General features: G+C 44.1%; 1 long non-coding RNA gene across 1 annotated transcript; it reads left to right on the top strand.

The window, feature by feature from the left end:
* Positions 1 to 264: 264 nt before the first annotated feature.
* On the top strand, positions 265 to 1,235 carry LOC141042371 (uncharacterized). Its single transcript, XR_012204880.1, has 2 exons — positions 265 to 418; positions 586 to 1,235. It is a non-coding gene; the product is annotated as an uncharacterized lncRNA (long non-coding RNA).
* Positions 1,236 to 16,455: the final 15,220 nt, after the last annotated feature.

A 16,455-nucleotide genomic window follows, 5' to 3' on the forward strand; every position in this document is an offset into this window, starting at 1 on the left:
CGACATGACATCACTGGGACCCAAGACCATCTGTTCAAATGTTAGGCTCACTGCAACAATCCATGCGGCCTCATGTCGCCTTCGGAGCTGGATGGTGCCAATCCCATAGGGAAAATATAATCCACTCTGCCCCTGTTTGATGTGGACATGGCCTCTACAGATACGACCAAACATATACAATAATGTGATTTCTATTAATAATTATATAAATTACTATTTTGTTACTCGGAATAGAAATACAACACTTTATTTTATTTTATGTAGAATAATAGAATATTTATACAAGCCCCGTGTGAAGATGAGGAGCAGCCACAAGTGTGTTCGTTCATGTGCATGGAGCACAAACATGCATGCCTTCCATCATCGAACCATCCATCTCATCCATCATGCATGCAGTGCAAGGAGGCAGCGCTACAAGGTAGACAATTTGTTTGGCTAGGGAGCGCCGCTGTGCTCGTTTGTTGTCTGGAGCGCACCGCCATATATAGTAAATGCATGTCCTTGTGTCTAGCTGTCTACGCTAGAAAAGGAAATTGTTTCGCAACATCTCTGATGAGGACATCAATACTATTGTTACATCCACAGCCCCTGCTGCTATACATACTGGACCAATTACTAGAGCTCGCGCACACCAATTAAATTATCAGGTACTTTCATTTCTTGGTAATGATTCTAATGTTAATGAGAATATGATGCTTCCTAAATTGGATACATTTGTTTTGCTTACAAATGAAGGGCCTGTCATGGATAAGAGGGATGAACACTGGAGCAAGACCAAGCATGGAGATGATGGCATGCGCGAGGGGAACAAGAACGGAGTTACAAGTGATGATTTCAGGACTTTGAGGCCCCCATAATGAGTGCATGAAGCCTTGGACGAAATATACAAGATGCCACTTCATAATATTCGTCCATAGGCTATTCTAGGTGCTGCATCACCTTATTATTGGGCCAGACCCATGTAATTTCGAAACACTTAAGTATAGGCTGTTTTTAGAGTCCGTATGTGTGGGGAAACAAGAGTTAGGGTTGGTTTCGGACCCCTCCCTCAAGGGCCACGAAATTCCCTCCTGTTCCTCCATATATACAGCCCTTAGGGCGTCGTTTAGACTGGGTTTTGTTTAGATTAAAAGTTCGCCATAGCTGCAACTTCGCGTACTTCGTTTGTGTTCAACGACCAGACAAAGACATCACAGAACCCCACCTTGATCAATAAAGCTTTTCTCTTATATTCGCAATATCCAGATTGCAACCTTAGTTTCTTGCTTGTTCTTCGTTTGCCTGCAGGAAACAGACCTTCGTGGTCAGGTTGATCATGCTCCGGCATGGTCAATAACCTCTCGGAGTTGGTTTAGCGATTGCTAAGGCGCGACGTCCTCGCACGTTCGTAGTCGGATTGTCAAAGTCGACTTCCTCCAAAACGATAGCCACCATCTCATCGAATGACGGGACACCTTTGCCTCTATCAATCCCGTAGCACACGTGGGTGCCGTTTGAATCAGCCTAAATCCTGTCCCCACATGCATTTATTTGGGAGTTTGAAAGTTGTAAAAGCCATAACTTTTGATTCAAGCATCAAAATCCAGTTCTGTTTTCACTATCAGGTTTCTGACGACGAGTTCTTCAAAACTAGATCTCTTATGAGTAGGTTTCGTGAAACTATTTTTTGAGGGCAACTATAGTGTTGTAGGGAAGCAACTTCTTCTTTTTCGCCTAGTTGGACTGACTATTAGGTTGGTTTGCTTAAAATCGAGAAAAAACACACAAAACATAAGGCATATTTAGTGCTACATACAAAGCAACTTCACTGCACTATGTGTATCTGTGAGTTTTGCTAACATTATCCCAACTTGCCCATCATGGCTGCTTAATTGCCTACTGTTGATGCTTGGTTGCCTACAGTTGATGTTCAATTTCCTATAAATGATATAAATTGCCTATATTGATGTCTAGTTGCCTGCTGTTGGTAATTAGTTGCCTACAGTTGCTTCTCAGTTGCCTAACTTTGCAAAAATAGTTGCCTACAATATTATGAAGTTGTTTATCATTATTTTTCTAAGTTGCCTACAAACACTCTGAAGTGGCCAAGATTCACCATCGTGTTGTCTACCATAACTAGCAATAGCGGACACAGGAGCATCATCTGTAGACGACATCATAGTATTATAAGCCATTTAGAAACAAACTATGACATACGAGCATGAACAATAGGCAACTTAGAAGTACCGGTGAGGAAGTTAGGAGAGTGTTACATAAAATTAACTAGGACACAAAATGTAGTGAAGTTGCCTGCTTTTAGCACTGAAGTTGCCTCTTATTGAAGGAAAGTTGCTTATGAAGGTAATGTGATATTATCTACCTCTGTTTAGAAGTTGTTCTGTATTGTTAGTTAGTTGCTTATTGTTGCTAATTAGTTATTTTTAGGAGTGAAGTTGCTTCTGTTTAGCACTAAAGTTGCCTCATCTAGAGTCAAAGTTGCTTTTGGAAAAAAATCAAAGAAACATATCCATATGGGGTTTAGTTTTGACCTGGCTAGCCAACTCATGTGTGTTTTGCATCATTATATCTGAAGATTTTAATGATTTTCGCAGACTAATCAACCAAAAATAAGAACTTGCGTAGGTTTGTGGGCAATTGTCTAATCCGTCCCCTTGTCATTACCCCCTATGCAACTTCTCATCTAACACTCGCGACCTGGCTAGCCCACAAGTGCACGCTCAGTAGCGTTAGCAACTTATGTCCAAAGTCGCCTATATATGAAACTAAGTTGTATGCAACTAAGGATGATGTTAAGCTACTAGCTAGTCATGGTAGCCACCTTAGGATATTGTTAGCCTACCTTGAAAACTAAGTTGCCTACAATACTATGAACTTAGAGGCGAAGCTATTTATGATAGACTACTTACTAGTTATGGTAGGAAACTTAAAGGGTGAAGGTAGTTAACTTGGTAGTCATGGTAGTCAACTTCAAAGGGATTTTCGTTGATAGGCGATCATATACTACGCATACTAAGAAGAAGTTGCTTTTTTATAGCACTAAAGTTGCCTCTGCAGCATCCAAAGTTGCTTAAAAAAGGTTTATCGAAACATACCAATATGAGATCTAGTTTTGAAGAACTCATCGTGACAAACACAATGGTGAAAACGGAATTGAAATTCGACACTCGAGTCAAAAGTTATAGATTTTAGAAAATTTTGAAGCTCCAAATAAATGTATGCACGTGGAATCTTGCTGAATAGCGGGGCGGATGGGAACGTGAAGACGTGAGGGGACCACCCGACCAGGTGCTTTTTCTATTTTGTCACGTATCGTCTTTTGAAACGCATGGGACTAATAGCAATGTAATCGCATTAAGAAAACTAGGATCAGACGGCTTAGACGGGTGCGCTCGCTCCAACCAAATAGTGCAGCTGCACTAACAAGTATTTATGATTTTGTTTTGGTTCAATGTTTCAAGAGGAGCAACGTGTTGGTCCAAAGGACTTCTTGGTGTGCTACCCCACGACGGGCCAACACGTCATCAAGTCAACCGAAGCAAGCATGCAGTGTCCGGCCTCCGTACGGTAAGGCGCCTGTGGCACAGCGAACCGACTCGGACCGCACGCCGTTCTTTAATAAATACCTAGCCTGCGTTAGGGTTTTAGACTCGGGTTTTATTGTATTGTCTAGCCATCGCTACAATTTGCATCAACGAGACGTGTAGGACTACCGCCTTGTTAGATCCACAGTGGAACCCCAATTTCTGATCTAGTTCGTGTGCTTAATTTTTCATCCGTAATTTCAGATTGCAATTCACCTTTGTTCTTACCGGTTCTTCGATTGCTTGCAGGAACTCGAACCTCGTTGTTCAGGTTGATCGTGCCTACGACAAGGTCAATGACCATCGGAGATTGGTTTAGCGATTGTCGAGGCGTATCGTAAGGTACGGTATAGCTGGATCGTCAAGGTCAAAATCCACCAAATCGATAGTTATCCCCACTCACGGGCCACCGTCACATCAAGTGGTATCAGTTTTCAGGTTCATCGGTGAGAGATTTACAGTTTTCATAGATTAGTTTATTTTTTTGTCCTATAAACCCATGAAAAAGCCAAAAACAAATTAGATTAGTTCATTCGTTACACCCACCTTTTTAGCCTTTAGCAATTTTTGCATCTCGTATTTGCGTAGTTGAATTGTTGGTTGTATTCATCCTAGAATTCATGCTGGTTTAGATTGGTTTGGGAGAAATTATCTACTAGATCGATCCTCTTTTGTCCACCATATTTTCCTCTGTCATGGCCGTTCCAAAAAAACTTATTTCTCAACGCCTTTATTTTCCTTTGCTATATTTTTATTAGGCATTGATTCGGTCGCAGAGTATCATCGCCCGCACAGTGGCAGCTTATGCGAACGGCAAGACACACGATCATTCATGTCTGACACCGCGCGTCCGCCCATCCATCCTTCCACGCACACTTCACCCGTGACATACGTCCACCTATTCATTGCTGTTTCCTTTGCCATCCAACGCCGCTGTACCCTTTGCTGTCCACCACCGTTGTGTCTGCTCTCTGAATTATTTGCACGATCTTGCATGCATGCAGGTAGCATCACTCGTGAGGACAATGTCTTGTTTTATTTGATTAGCTTTTGCAGCTCTAGTAGTACAAGTTTTTTTGAGAGTACGCCAAAAGCATACCTTAGCTTTATAGAAGAGAGAAAATATTTACAAGAGGATTACAGAATGCAGGCCTCGTCCATGGCAAGCCTACTCTCCCCTACTTCGAACCACCTAGCGGACTACTCACTACCAGTTTGCACTCCCCTCCCTCTCGCGATCGCCCAAAGGTGCCGCTCTCTAAGTATTATCTGAACTATGCCTTGCTCATTACAAATATCATTCCTACCAAAAGCTCTCCCGTTTCTCTGCTTCCAAATGCACCAGCACACTAGCATAACAAAAGCGTCGAATTCCTTGCATTGTGCCTTCACCACCTGCTTCCTAGATGTGGCCCACCAATCCTGCAGGGATTCTTGCCCAATTGGCAGTAGTGATAAATTAGTCCCCGTCTCCAGGAAGCATTGATGCCAAACCTGTCTGGCAAACACGCATTGCATCAGCATGTGTTCTACCGTGTCCTCCTCCTGCTCGCATAGATAACATGGCGACATCGTGTCCTGCAGGCTGCAGCCCATGGCGTGCGTGCCTATTGGACATCCACAGCCTGTGCAAGATGGCCAACCATATGAAAATTTTGCAACCCAGCGGCGCCCAGCACTTCCAAATCGCCGCCGCCACCTAAAACCTAATCCCCCCTTCACACATCATCTTGTAAGCCGAGGCGGCCGTGTACTTTCCAGTGGAGTTCCAAGCCCAGACCGGCCTATCTTCCACGTCCTGCAGCAGATGGACATCTATCAGCTTATCCCAGAGTCTGATGAATTGAGCCAGCCCATCTGTATCTAGCTCGCCTCCAATGTCATTCGTCCAAGCATGCATGTACAACCCCTTGCTCACCAATCGCCTGTTTGCCACTTATGTCCTGACTTTCTCTGCAAGTAAAGGCGCTATCTCCCGGACAATGTATCCATCTATCCACCTGTCTTTCCAAAACAAGATCTTTGATCCATCTCCAATGTTCCAACGCACCAGACTCGCGGACGCCTCCTGCGTCTGCTTGTCAATCATCGCGCTAAGCCCCTGCCATGGTCTCGATTCGTCTGTTCTCTTTAGCCATTCCCATCTCAATCTGAGTGCAATGCCATGCTTATGAAGATCGATTACTCCCAGTCCCCCTAGATGTTTGGGTCTGCACACCCGCCAAGAATCCTTGCTATTACCTTTTCATCGGTTTCCACTCACATGATTTCGTATCTGGGCTTAGATTGTTTTCTCTCTTACTAGTCGACTGCCAACACTAGTTAGGAGTTTGAGCAATTATTCAACTTGCATTACTTTTTGCTTAATTGTGCCACATATTGTGAGTTGAGGAAACCTTCACCAAGCTCCACTTCCTATATTGCACCTTGTTCGGTCCCTTGGTAATCGCTATATCAATCTTTTGATCACTTTTGACATCACCAACGATCGACAACCACTGCAGCACGGTAAGAACTGGTAAGAGCTTGGTAATTGTTAGGGAGTTGAGAGACATTTTACACCGCCTCACTGTAGTTACTATAGGAGCAATATACTTGTGATTGTGTTCTTGTTCCATCCTAACCATGGCAGGCGACGAAGACAACATGAAAGCCATGGTGACACGCCTTGAAGAGGATGTGCATGCATACACTGAGCGGTTCATAGCGTTCAAGGGCGCACTTGATAAGCGTCTCAAGTCGATCGAGGATAGCAATGAGACGTTCACTCAAACACTTGCATCTATTATGAAACGTCTCGATGCCCAGGATGCCCATCTGGGTGCCGCCTCCACTGTCGCTCCGTGTCTTCCATCCACCAACACAGGTCTAAAACGAGCTTGTCGGGTGCTCCCAGGGGACCCCAAGGCACCCTCTTTCATAAACCGATCCCGTCGACCAGCCCCGTCCTCGCAACGCTAATTCTATAGTTGGCCCGCATGAGGACAACCAAGATGACAACTATGATGGTGATTCCGAGGATCCTGATGCAGTTAATGTTAACAATGATCGTGATCATCGTCGACTACGCAATAATCAACAAGGTATGGGACGACACCAGCATCCTCAGGTACGTGGCCATGACGACTCTTTGGGTAAAATTAAATTTTTCATGCCTCCTTTTGATGGGAAATACGATCCAGATATGTATCTTGACTGGGAATTATTAGTTGATCAAAAATTTGCTTGCCATGATTTTCCCGATGATAAAAGAGTTAGGGTTGCAACTAGTGAATTTAGTGATTTTGCTTCTGTTTGGTGGCGAGAACATTGTCGCAAACATCCTAATAATATTCGTGCCACTTGGGAAGCTTTGAAATTAATCATGCGTCACCGGTTTGTTCCCGGTTATTATGAACGTGACTTGTTAAATAAACTACAATGTTTGAACCAAGGATCCAAATCCATGGAAGAATATTATCAAGAATTGCAAATGGGCATGTTATGTTGTGGTTTAGTTGAGACCAAGGAAGCCTCTATGGCTAGGTTCTTGGGTTGATTGAATAGAGAAATTTATGACATACTTGCTTATAAGGATTATCATTCGATGACCTGTTTATTCCATCTTGCTATACATGTTGAACATGAAGTGCAGGATCGTTCGAGAATGCGTTCTAATTTTTCTGCAGGTCATACTTCCACATGGGCGCCACGCACCCGTGCTGCCCCGTCCACTCGCACCTCTACGACAGCACCTGCAACCTCTAGACCGGGGCCTACTTCATCAACTTCAGCATCACACACTTCAGCACAGATGAAAAGTACTACACCAACTCCAATAGATAGTTCATCATCATAGTCCGCTTCCTCCAAAAGAACAAAGGATATCCAGTGCCACACTTGTAAGGGATTTGGCCATGTCATGAAGGAGTGTCCTAATAAGCGTGTATTGATCATTCGTGAAGACAGCGACTACGACTCCGCTCGTGATTTTGATGAAGATACATATGCCTTGCTCGCTGCACATGAAGACGATGACACAAGACCGACACAAGAGGAAGAACATGTGACTGCCGAAGACGCTGATAAGTACATGAGTCTCATATCACATCGTGTCCTTAGTGCTTAGATTGTCAAAGCAAAGAAGGATCAACGTCACAACCTCTTCCACATCAAAGGAGTCGTCAACGATCGTTCAGTTCGCATAATCATTGATGGAGGGAGTTGTAACAATTTAGCAAGCATTGACATGGTGGAGAAGCTCTCCCTACCTTCCCGACAACATCCACATCCTTACTACATTCAATAGTTTAATGGTGGTGGAAAAGTAAAGGTAACACGCATGGTGAGAGTTCCTTTTTCTTTAGGTTCATACCATGATACTATTGACTGTGATATTGTGCCTATGCAAGCTTGTCCTATGTTACTAGGAAGGCCATGGCAGTATGACAAACAATGTTTACATGATGATAGAACTAATCAGTACACTTTCACACTAAAGGAAAAAATCATTCTACACCCTATGTCTCCTGAGCAAATTTTAAAAGATGATCTTGCTAGGGCTAGCAGAAACACAAATATTGAGCGTACTAATTCTGAAAATCAGAAAGTTATTCATGAGTTAGAACAATTTAATAAGATGTACAAATCTGATCCTAGCACATCTAAAGAAATTAAATTGAAGGGTGCTTCTTTCTTAGCTACATGTGCTGAAATTTTTGAGTTAGATGCTCAAACATATGAATGTTATGCTCTTATATGGAAAGAAGTTTTGTTTTCCTTTGAGGATATGCCTCCTTCTTTGCCTCTTGTTGTCGCTAATTTTTGCAGGAGTATCATGATGTTTTCCCAAAGGAAGTACCACCGGGGCTGCCACCTATGAGAGGAATTGAACACCAAATTAACTTGATACCTGGCGCCTCACTACCCAACCATGCGCTGTACCAGACTAATCCAGATGAGACCAAGAAGATTCAGCGACAAGTTCAAGAACTACGGATAAAGTCTATTTTTAGATTATTCAAAGTCGAGGATGACTTTGTTTTCAAGAAAAGGATGATGATGTGGACATGGCCTCTACAGATACGACCAAAAATATTATCCTCATATACAATAATCAGGTGATTTCTATTAATAATTATGTAGAATAATAGAATATTTTTGCAAGCCCCGTGTGAAGATGAGGAGTAGCCACAAGTGTGTTCATTCATGTGCATGGAGCACATACATGCATGTGCATGCATGCCTTCCATCATCGAATCATCCATCTCATCCATCATGCATACAGTGCAAGGAGGCAACGCTACAGGGTCAGACAATTTTGTTTTGGTTCAATGTTTCAAGAGGAGTAATCGTGTTGGTCCAAAGGACTTCTTGGTGCGTTACCCCATGACGGGCCAACACGTCATCAAGTCAACCGAAGCAAGCATGCAGTTTCCGGCCTCCGTACGGTACGGCGCCCGTGGCACAACGAACCGACTGGGACCGTACGTCCTTCTTTAATAAATACCTAGTCTACGTTAGGGTTTTAGACTCGGGTTTTATTGTATTGTCTAACCATCGCCGCAATTTGCATATACGAGATGTGTAGGACTACCGCCTTGTCAGATCCACAGTGGAACCCCAACTTCTGATCTAGTTCGTGTGCTTAATTTTTCATCCGCAATTTCAGGTTGCAATTCACTTTTGTTCTTGCCGATTCTTTGATTGCTTGCAGGGACTCGATCCTCGTTGTCCAGGTTGATCGTGCCTACGGCAACGTCAATAACCATTGGAGATTGGTTTAGCGATTGTCGAGGCGTATCGTCAGGTACGATATAGCCGGATTGCCAAGATCAAAATCCACCAAATCGATAGTTATCCCACCCTCATTGAAAGATTAGGCCACCGTCACATCACCGTTAGCATGTGCACTGCTAGAGATCTTTATCCTCTCTGGGAGCACTCTCTGTGTACCATGCCGGGCAAAAACACGTGCACAAGCTGCCGCATAGCACCGTATGCACCGCCTTGACATGGCCCCTGGCGTGCGATGGAATGGACAACGACTTCACGGCCATCGCACAAAAACTAATTAATCGCCAACGACGTATCGACGAGAAACCAACCTAAAGACCAACAGACACATCGTCGTACACAACGAACATAACACCCTTAGAAGCACGCCCCGGACAAGCATGTATGTTCTCATCCATTACTTATTCAACACTTGTTACTTGGCACACCAAGCAATGTAATGAACACTAGCGCATAGCTAGCGGTAAGCGGCTAAATGGACCATGTGTTGTGCTGCATATCGTTCGACCACTATGGCTGGCCAAATGGCGTGATCTGCCATCTCTCCCGGTCTTCTACATCTGTTGCCTGTCCGTCTGCATGTATGCTTCATGTTGACGTTGGTCGCACTTGACCATCGATAGTCAGCTTGGTTCATCTTGCCAGTCGATCGCATGGATAAATGATTTTGTTACTGTGTTTCTATCTGCCTTGAGGATGATCATTGCGGATAGCTCTCTTTGATGACATGAAAGTCTGTTTGTGAAGGACAATGTTTATCATCATATCATTGTTACGACTTGTCATAATAATCGCAAGCTGGGGAGTATTTTGCTAGAATTATTTGCAACTATTAAATCGGAATATCAACAAACCCTCGACAACGAATCAACAAGTGCTGCTCGGCCATCCGAACGTAGCAGTCGACCATCAACCCGATGGACGGCCGTGTGAAAATCATGACCGAGCAGGCACCTCTGAATGGGTAACCCACACGACTCGACAAACAGTAAGGCACAAAAACCATTATTTAGAAAAATAATTTGAATTATCGAATAAATGGGGTTTAAAGTACAAAATTATCTTGAATAAGCCACAACGACTAACAATAGACATAAAAAGGGAACGTCTAACCACATTTTTTATTGAAGCAACAACACACGCCAGTTCGTGGCAATTGAAGGAACATCTTTTTCCACCAAGCAAATGTTTTCACAACCGTGAATCAACTTGCGATTGAATGGTTAGGAGGAAAGTGGTATCACCAGCCCATTAGGATTTAAGTCCTCGTGCTTGCACTATTCCTGCATATATGAGCGCTTGCGTCTATACTGTGTTCTAAAAAAAATGCTTTCACAACATGTCTTCTCCAACTGTACTGCGCAGGAGCTTTGTCGATACCTTTTCCTTCTGCCGTCACACGCTCAATGAAACCCACGGGGAGGCCAAAGGACGGTCATGAAGCCTCTGTCCTGTGTAGCAATCCTTTATCCATGCCCAACCGACAATACACCTACTAGACATAAAAAACTATTGGAAATATGCCCTAGAGGCAATAATAAAGTGGTTATTATTATATTTCCTTGTTCATAATAAACATTTATTATCCATGCTACAATTGTATTGACTGGAAACTCAAGTGCATGTGTGGATACATAGACAACAACATGTCCCTAGTGAGCCTCTACCGGACTAGCTTGTTGATCAAAGATGGCTGTGGTTTCCTAGCCATAGATATGAGTTGTCATTTGATAACGGGATCACATCATTAGGAGAATGATGTGATGGATAAGACCCAAACTATGAACGTAGCATAAGTCTCATGTCTTGGAGAACAAGATAACATCATAAAATTCCCTCAAAATCATCTGTGTCCATTTTCTAGTTTGAGCAACTTTACATTGTAGCAACATTTCACATCGATGAAGGGCCATCATCAGGTCCCGCATCAACCTTGCAAAATACATCATGTTTCAAATGCCAAAATTTCAAAACACATATATACCCTAACTCTTACAAAAATTCCCTCTGGTTTGTCGGAAGTGGGACTTTCCAGCTATAAGTCCGGAAACTCACTAGAGAGAAAGTGATGACGGTGAAGCCGTCCCAGAGTGGGATCTTGGGGTATAAAACTTTTTCTGCGCGTGTGTCCCTTTGCACCGTAAGCATGGAGAATCTTCATCATTTAACAGGATGCTTGGGCCAGTCTTCACCGTGAAGGGAGGAATTTCATGAAACTTTTCATAATCTTCTGACATGTCTGTCTTGTCCTCCACTCCCACGATGTTTCTTTTCCCTGAAAGAACTATGTGGCGCTTTGGCTCATCTTCTGTTGTATTCACTTCCTTATCTTTTCTTTTTCTCGGTTTGGTAGACATGTCCTTCACATAGAGAACCTGTGCCACATCATTGGCTAGGACGAATGGGCCGTCTATGTACCGAAGATTGTTGAGATCCACTATTGTCATTCCGTACTGCCAGTCTAACTTTACCCCGTCTCCTGTCAGATCGACCCATTTGCACCGAAACAAAGGGACCTTAAAAGAAGGTCCATAGTCAAGTTCCCATATCTCCTCTATGTAACCATAATATGTGTCCTTTTTCGTATTGTTGTTTGTTACATCAAAGCGGACACCACATTTTTGGTTGGTGCTCTTTTATCTTGAGCGATCGTGTAAAATGTATTCCCATTTACCTCGTACCCTTTGTAAGTCAATATAGTCGAAGATGGTGACTTGGCCAACAAGTACAATTCATCTCCAACAGTGGGCTCATTCATGGCATGTGTTTGCAAGCAACTGCCGAAAGTCGCCATGTGTGTATGTTTAATCCAGGGGTCAGTCTGCTCCGGGTTATTGGAGCGTACAATATCCATGTGTTCCTCGATATACAGAACCGCCAAGGTGGAATTTTGTAGAATTGTGTAGTGTGATTGAGTGTGAGAATGCCCGTCCATACATATTACTGAATCCTTTCCTAGCGTGACTTTTCCACCCAGTCTCCCCTCATGCCGTAATTGAGGAACACCAATCGGCTTAAGGTCAGGAATAAAGTCAACACAAAACTCAATAACCTCCTCTGTTTCATGGCCCTTGGAGATGCTTCCTTCTGGCCTAGCATGGTTATGAACATATTTCTTTAAGACTACCATGAACCTCTCAAAGGGGAACATATTGTGTAGAAATACAAGACCCAGAATGGCAATCTCGTCGACTAGGTGAACTAGGACATGTGTAATGATATTGAAGAAGGATGGTGGGAACACCAACTCGAAACTGAGAAGACATTGGACCAAATCATTCTATAACCTTGGTAGGATTTCTGGATTGATTACCTTCTGAGAAATTGCATTGAGGAATGCACATAGCTTCACAATGGCTAATCGAACATTTTCCGGTAGAAGCCCCCTCAATGCAATCAGAAGTAATTGCATCATAATCACGTGGCAATCATGAGACTTTAGGTTTTGGATTTTTTTTCTCTGCCATATTTATTATTCCCTTTATATTCGACAAGAAGCTATACAGGACCTTCATACTAAGAAGGCATTCAAAAAAATATTTCCTTCTCTTCTTTGGTAAAAGCATAGCTGGCAGGACCTTGATACTGCTTTGGATGCATGCCATCTTTTTCGTTCATACGTTGCTGGTCCTCCTGTGCCTCCGTGTATCTTTTGTCTTCCCATACACGCCCAAGAAGCCTAGCTGGTTCACGCAGTGATTCTTCATCACGTGTATCACATCGATTGCAGAGCAGACCTCTAGGTCTTTCCAATTGGGTAGGTCCCAAAATATAGATTTCTTCTTCCACATGGGTGCGTATCCATTAGCGTCATTCGGAACAGATTGTCCGCTGGGGCCCTTCCAAAGATTACTTTTAAATCCTTGACTATATAAAGTATATGATCACCAGTACGGCGGTCAGGCTTCTTCCGGTGTTCTGCCTCACCTTTGAAATGCTTGCCTTTCTTTCTTAAGAGATGCCTGATCGGAAGAAATCGACGATGTCCCATGTACACATTCTTCTTACATTTATCCAAATATATACTTTCAATCTCATCCAAACAGTGTGTGCATGCATTGTATCCCTTGTTTGACTATCCTGAAAGGTTACTAAGAGTAGGCCAATCATTGATGGTTACAAACAACAACGCTCATAGGTCAAATTCCTGCTGTTTGTACTCATCCCACACACGTGCACCTTTTATATTCCACAACGGTAAAAGTTCTTCAACTAATGGCCTTAGGTACACATCAATGTTGCTACCGGGTTGCTTAGGGCCTTGGATGAGCACTGGCATCATAATGAACTTTCGCTTCATGCACAACCAATGAGGAAGGTTATAGATACATAGATGTTGGGTTCTACGGTAGGGTGCGTCGACTGCAAATTAAAATTTTCCTACGCGCAGAACAACCAGGAACATGCTATAGGAGATGGATCACAGTTCGTTACCACTAGACGCGCAGTGCCGTGCAGCGGAAGAAGAGTTGGGGCAGCGCGTCCGCATGGTTCGTCTCCTCCTCGTCCGATCTCCCTCGAACAGCCGGTAGTCGGATCCCTCGTACAGGTTCTCCGGAGCGGCGCAAGTGCACCGCCTCTAACGGTATCCGCGCGTGCAGGAGGAACATCATGCAGCGGATTGCTAGCTCCGATCACACAACTGGCGGCGAGTGGAGGTGTCTATTCGCAACACATGCAAACCCTAGTGACAGCGCCGAAGCGATCAATCGCATGAGTGTGCCACACCCCACTTTATATAGGCATCCGTCGCAGGCTCAACACTTGGGCCTCGCACGGATCCTAAAGCCCATAAGTCTACTCGGCCACAATCCGAATACAGCTCGGATCACATCTGACTAGTGTCCTCGGATCCGACCTCGTAGGTTCCTTCCCTTAAGCGCGCGACCCCTTAGGTTCAAGCCGGCTTGGTCGCAGTTCGGATCACCTCCAAAATGCATGATTGGTAGCGGCCCCTAGCAAGGCATGCCGAACACCAAGCAGACTATGAAGCTGGTTAGGTGAACCTGTACATCATACTTCCATTCCTTTTGCCACACGATATATGTTGTCGGGCTCAAGGTGAGTCTGTCATCCTTGTGCTAGCCCGACCTCTTTCTCGTTCCAATGATGCCGACCATAAACTGGATTATCTCATAATCCTTGTTGCATGGCCATGCTTATCCCGGTCGGATCACATGAGGGGCCTAGAGTACATCTCTCCTGATCGGAGGGGCAAATCCCATCTTGCTCGACCATGTCTCGCAGCATGGGTCTGGACAAGCCCGAAACCTACCTTTGTAACTACCCAGTCACGGAGTAGCATTTGGTCGGCCCAAAGCAAGTCTGTCACCATCCCGAGTACATGTGCCAGCTCACGTCTTAGGACATAGAATGTATGTTGTACTAGAGACTCACAGATGACATATCGTTGCGTCTCATAGTTGGGTCCGTCCGACTCGGACCTTATCTCGACTCGGATCCGACTACGTCGAATCCGACCAGACCTTTCCAAGTCCATATTATCCGGTTAGCACCCAATGCTCCATGGCTAGTGAGACCAAGCCATCGACCGTGTCATATGCTAGTCTAGTCGGCTGCGTGTCCACACAGCCCTTTCGACTAGGGACCTTTTAGGATAGTAATTATACAATGCATAGTCCCACAAACAAGTCACATACTTGCTGATATACATCATTGATAATGTCCAAGGACTATCTTTATTCATAAACACATAGGAAATATCATCATGCATGATTGCCTCTAGGGCATATCTCCAACAGTCTCCCACTTGCACTAGAGTCAATCAAATAGACATCAAATGCCCATAGCTCTAACGTGCCCCTCATGCTTGGGTTGTGGAAGCGGCTTAGTCAACGGATCTGCAACATTTGCATCCGTGTGAATTTTGCATAACTCTACATCACCATTCTTTACGATCTTTCGTATCAGGTGATATTTCCGATCTATGTGTCTGACCTTGTGGTGATTTCTCGGCTCCTTGGCTTGTGCGATGGCACCAGAATTATCACAATAAAGGTCCAACCGTTTTACTGAGGCTGGGAAAATACCAAGATCATCCAGAAAATTCCGGATCCAAACACCTTCCTTTGCAGCTTCACAAGCCGCAATGTATTCATCTTCTGTGATAGAATCAGCCACCGTATCTTGCTTGGAACTCATCCAGCTCACTGCTCCCCGTTCATGACGTACACGAATCCGAACTGTGATCGACAATCATCTGTGTCGGTTTGGAAACTAGCATCGGCGTAACCCCTTACGACGAGCTCTTCCTCACCTCCATAAACTAGGAACATCTCTTTAGTCCTTTTCAGGTACTTCAAAATAGTCTTTACCGCTGCCCAGTGACTCTCACCTGGGTTGGCCTGGTATCTGCTCATTAGGCTTATTGCAAAAGCAACATCAGGCCTTGTACATATCATACATGATGGATCTGATTGCCGAGGCATATGGAATCCTACTCATCCTTCTTCGCTCATCAGATGTCGAAGGACTCTGAGTCTCGCTTAGCCTTATACCATGTGAGAGTGGCAAGAACCCTTTCTTCGCCTCACTCATGTTGAACCGCTTCAACACTTTATCTATGTACGTGCTCTGGCTTAAGCCGAGCAGCCTCCTCGATCTATCTCTATAGATCTTAATGCCTAAAATATACATTGCCTCACCAAGGTCCTTCATCGAAAACTTGCCATTCAATGACTCCTTGACCGAGTCCAGCATCAAAACATCATTTCCGATCAGTAGTATGTCATCCACATACAAGATCAAAAACACTATCGAGCTCCCACTTAACTTCTTGTATAAGCAAGAGTCCTCTTCGCTTTTAATGAAACCGAAACCAGTGACGACCTCATCAAAACGAATGTTCCAACTCTGAGATGCTTGCCTCAACCCATAAATGGATCTCTTGAGCTTGCATACCTTACTAGTGCTAGTCGGATCGACAAAACCCTCGGGCTGTATCTTATATACGTCCTCGGTTAAATTTCCGTGAAGGAAAGCCGTCTTGACATCCATCTGCCATATCTCGTAATTGAAATATGCAGCTATAGCTAGTACGATCCTCACCGACTTCAGCATCGCTACCGGCGAGTAAGTC

This window comes from Aegilops tauschii, chromosome 3, assembly GCF_002575655.3.
Source record: "Aegilops tauschii subsp. strangulata cultivar AL8/78 chromosome 3, Aet v6.0, whole genome shotgun sequence".
In the NCBI taxonomy this organism is placed as follows: Eukaryota; Viridiplantae; Streptophyta; class Magnoliopsida; order Poales; family Poaceae; genus Aegilops; species Aegilops tauschii.